Genomic DNA, 4,988 nt, shown 5'->3' on the forward strand with positions numbered 1-4,988 from the left:
TCCGATAACCACTAGACGGGAGCGTTTCCCGAGCGCTGTGGGCACTGGTTAGCAAGATGCCCAGTCTGCCGACAGCGGAAGCAGACTGGAGGTACACGCGCAGACCGGGTCCTGGACCCCGTGTGGGACACCTCCATGGCCTCTGGAGGCTCGGGAGGCTGACCGGAAGGTTGCAGAGGTCTCGCAAAATTTGGAGCCAACTTATAACGTTGGCGGGACCTGGAACGCTGCAGCCCTCGCTCCGTGAAGCGAATGTCTATTCGGTTAGCGACTGTAATTAGCTCCTCTAAAGTGGTGGGCACCTCCCTGGTGGCCAGGGCGTCTTTGACGTGATCAGCCAGGCCTCTCCAGAATATGGGTATGAGAACCTTATCTGGCCACTCCAACTCCGAGACCAGAGTTCTGAAGAGGATGGCATACTGGCTGACCAAAGACGCACCCTGGGTCAGAGCCAGCAACTGAAGTGTGGTGTCGTGCATGACCCGAGGACCCAGGAACACCTGCTTCAGAGTGACCAGGAAATGGATGCCACTCTGTACCAGGGAATACCCGCGCTCGCACAGCGGGGTGGCCCACTCCAGGGCCCTGCCCGACAGGAGGGAGATGATAAACCCCACCTTGGCCCGCTTGGAGGGGAATCGTGTGGCCAGCAACTTCAGGTGCATGGAGCACTGACTCACGAAACCCCTGCATGAAGCACTATCGCCCGAGAACTTCTCGGGCAGCGGGAGGCGGGACAAGGTCGGAGCAGGACTGGCCGTGGAGACACGGGCGACAGCCTCTGTAGCTGCTTGGACGGCGACCGAAGTAACATCCGCAGCTAAGGTGGAACGCTCTAGCGCTGCCATCCTACCCTCCAGCTGCTGGATGTATCTATGCAGTCGCTGTTCGTCCACCATTACTAGCCAGACCCTAGTGCTAGGATAATGTTAGGGCTGGCGGAACGCACCAGATTATAAAATAGTAGAGAGTGCGTTCGCAGCCCGGGGTCCACCGTGCAGAGGTGGTACACTGCTGCTAGGTAATGGCGGAAGGGAAGAGCGACGTGAAAACAGTCACACGTGGGTTACATCACCCAGTGTGAACAGGAACGGATTCTGTTACTTCACAGAATCGCACAGCCGCTTGAAAGTGAATGCCGGAGCCTGTTTAGCTCACAGAGCCCGGCCACAGAGCGCACAGCAAACAGCCACAGAACTCCACCCCAAGGCACGGGGTTAGAGTCCTCCTAGGCCACTAAGCGTGCAGTATCGCTGCCACGAACGCCGCTATAGAAGTTGGCTAAGGAGTGCGGTGCACTTGCTCTGAGGCATGCCGAGTCACTGATAGTGACAAATATCTGACTTAACTCTGTCCTACCTATGCCTAAGTCTGGGCGCTAGCAGGCTAGGCTGCACAACACATGAGTACCAAGGGTAGGGGTTTCATAATGAGTCAGTAACCAGAGGCATTCATACGTGCATCCATCACTCACTCCTTATAGTCAGAAAATACTGTCTATCCTAGCGCATGGCCGAGCGACCATGCAAACCTTTTATAGCCGCGAGCGTCCGGGACCTTCCTGGCTTCTCGGATGGGCCAATCCGAACACGAGCAGGACCTGAGCACGTGACCTTCGATCTCCAATGGGAGATCACACCACGGGCATGCTCAGTGGCCCGACATGAGGACTTAGTCCCTGGAGAATCTCGCTGCTGAGCAGCATGCATTGCCATAGCTGTGCCAGAGGTGGCAGCAGCAAGCAAACCCACGGAGCTGGTCTGGGCAGAGCGCCGGGACCGATGAGTTTGCTGAGCAAGCTCCTCTGCGGCTGGAGAGGAATGGGAAACTGCCGGAAGTAAGGCTCGGGATTCTTGCCGTGCAGCAACAGAAATCCGACACCTAACACACCTCCCATTATCAGCTGGGTGCTGATATTAATAGTCTGGGAAGGTCCATGGATATATGGTCCTGCCCAGCATAATAAGACCAGCTGTCTGCTTTCCCTTATCTGGTTATTAAATATAGGGGTGACCCCCCATGTCATTTTTTTATTAACAAGTACAGTTAAAGGCACTGCTCCCCTCCTCCATTTGGACCTCCAGCTCCTCATCCAGTATTATTATTTTTTTATTCTATGTTATTTTAAGTTATTTCTCTATCCACATTTGTTTGCAAGGTAATTGTCCTGCTCTAACCCTTATTTTGATTCCTTTAACAGGCCCTAGACTTTACTATGACTATTTTACAGTTATTTATGACACCACAGTTCTGGTCCCCACGGGATTTTATGGGATTTGGGTCAATGGTCAAGTTCTGGAACCCGAACCAAACTGTCAACTAAAGTTCGGCCAAACCAAATGAACCCAAATTTCCATGGGTCCACTCATCCCTAGAGATGACGATTGCTACTGAGAAGATTCTATGTAGATGAAGTGGTAGGAGGATGAAGAATTTCTGCCTCTAGCTCCTCTCTTCCTTTTCCATCTACATAGAATTTTATTAGTAGCAACCATCATCTCCTATCTCAGTAATGGGAAAGTCTCTGTTCACTGATTACAGGGAATTGAAAATTTTTAAAATGATCAGTTCAGGAAGAGAGAATCGGATTTCTCAGATAACATATATTACTAAGTTTCATATTTTAATTTGTACCACTGATTTATGAAATAAAAGTTAAAAAGACAGTTACTTTAAAAAAAAAAAAAAATACTCTATATCAACAAACCTTAAGCATGGCTTCCTATAATTTTATGAGGGGTTCTCCACAGGACAACAACATTTCAGCCTCAAACACAAGAGGTGTAAGGTAAAATGACTGAAAGATCACACTATAAAGGTTCTTTTTGCAGTCTGTGACCATGGATACACATTGATCTGCATAGGAGCTGTAGACAATAAACGGCAGGATGTTTTTTTTTTTAGAAGTCATAAAAAATAATTGGTTTCACAAGCATATAGCTGATAAATTTATAGCGAGTAAAAGCACAGACAAATATTGAACTTGATAGGGTTACCCTACTGTTTGAATGAGCACCAAATTTTCTGTAAAGCCCCCGTTACACATAGCGATATCGCTAGCAATATCGCTGTAACGTCACAGATTTTGTGACGTAGCAGCGATATTGCTAGCAATATCGCTATGTCTGATACTTACCTCCAACTGGCTCCCCCGCTGCTCATCGCTGGTCGCGCGAGAAGGTCCTGGATCATTTCTCGTCGGGCGCTTCGTGCTGGGCTTCCTGTGGCACCGACGAGCAACGTGTGGAGGCAGGTGGGAGGACGTCAGGATCGCCGCGTCTGACAGGTAAGTAGCGATCCCTGACCCCTGCTATGTCGCTGGTGAGATCTGCCTGTGTGGCAGCTCACTAGTGACCACTTAGCGATGCACCAGAATTCCATATCGTTGTCGGGATCGCTGGTGCATCGCTAAGTGTAACGGTACCCTAAGACTAATTTCTTTCTTCTTGTTTTAAATCCTATTGAAGTGGTTAAAAATCCCTGTCTACCCCACCTTAACAAGATTTCCATTTATTCCACTCTTCCTGTAAATTGATAAGGTGATATTATAACTTGGTACAGATGGGAAAAATGCTCCCTCAATATATTAATGTGGACTAAAGGCAATTGCCTAATCACTTCTGTCAGAATCTATTCAGATGAGTCGTTATTAATCTATTAGGAGCCAACAGGGCTCTACAGACCTTCACAAAGGAAAGTAATTACTTTGACTTCACAAGGAACAGATTCTTTGTGGCACTTGGTATTTACAGTTACATTGCAATGCCATTCTACAAACAGTGGACCTGTATTTGTATGTAATACACAGGGTGGTCCAAAAGTAGGTGGACAGAAAATAATAACATTTATTTTGATTTATATATAAAATTATATTTACTAACACAAGCATAACATTGACAATTACATTTTATTCTGAACAATAATACAAAAGCCCTTAAATTTTATCAACGCAGGAGCTCAAACTGTTTTCCACCACAATTTGCACAGCTTTGAAGTCAGCCTCTTACGCTTCGACAAATATTTTTGCACAAGTCTATTTGGGTATTGATTTCTTGAAATGCATCTCTTTTATAAGTTTTCAAATCACTGAAACTTTTTGGTTTTCGACTATAAACTTTGTCTTGAGTACTCCCCAAAAGAAAAAATTAATTGGGGTCAAGTATGGTGAACGTGCCAATCAAGTGGGCCTCTTCAGTCAATCCATTTATAATGAAATGTTTCATCAAGATACTCACGGACAACTCTTGAATAATGTGGAGGGGCCCCATCTTGCTGGAAATAAAGGGCATTGGAATTAGGCTGTTGCTGTAACTGGGGAACAAGTTGATTCATTAGAATTTCGAGAAACTTATCTCCTGTGATTGTTCCATAAAAAAAAAATGGTCCAAAAACACCAAAAGTTGAAATACCACCCCAAACATTGACACCAGGCTCATTTAGTTGTTGCTCTAATGTTAAATGCATGTTCTCATTATACCAGTAAATACAATTATGTCTGTTAATATGGCCAGATAATTAGAAAGAAGCTCCATCACTCCACATGTTATCTAAAATTACTGGATTTTCTTCAATTTCTTTAAGCATAATCTCACTAAATTGCAGCCATCTGTCTGGATCTTCCTCCAATAAACCATGAATTAGACGTGGACGATAAGCTTTCCACCCAATAGATTTCAGGACTCGCATGATGGAAGCTCGTGAGATTCCCAATTCTAAAGAGACTCTTCTGGTGGACTTTTTGGCCTTTGAACAAATGTTTCAGCAACAAGTTGTTTATTATTTTCTGTACAGGCTGTTTTGGGTCGACCAGTTTTTGGAGCATTAAGGATTGAGCCAGTGGCATTGAATTTGTCACAAATGCAGTAAATTGTTTGTCTCTTTGGGGCTTGAGTACCAAATGTTTCAACCCAATTTGCTCTAACTGTTTCAGCATTTTGAGATTTCCAATACTCTTTTAAAATCCATTTTCTTTGATCTGTATTTAAATT

The sequence above is a fragment of the Dendrobates tinctorius genome, unplaced genomic scaffold (assembly GCF_039654945.1).
Source record: "Dendrobates tinctorius isolate UK_male_01 unplaced genomic scaffold, ASM3965494v1 ptg000199l, whole genome shotgun sequence".
NCBI lineage: Eukaryota > Metazoa > Chordata > Amphibia > Anura > Dendrobatidae > Dendrobates > Dendrobates tinctorius.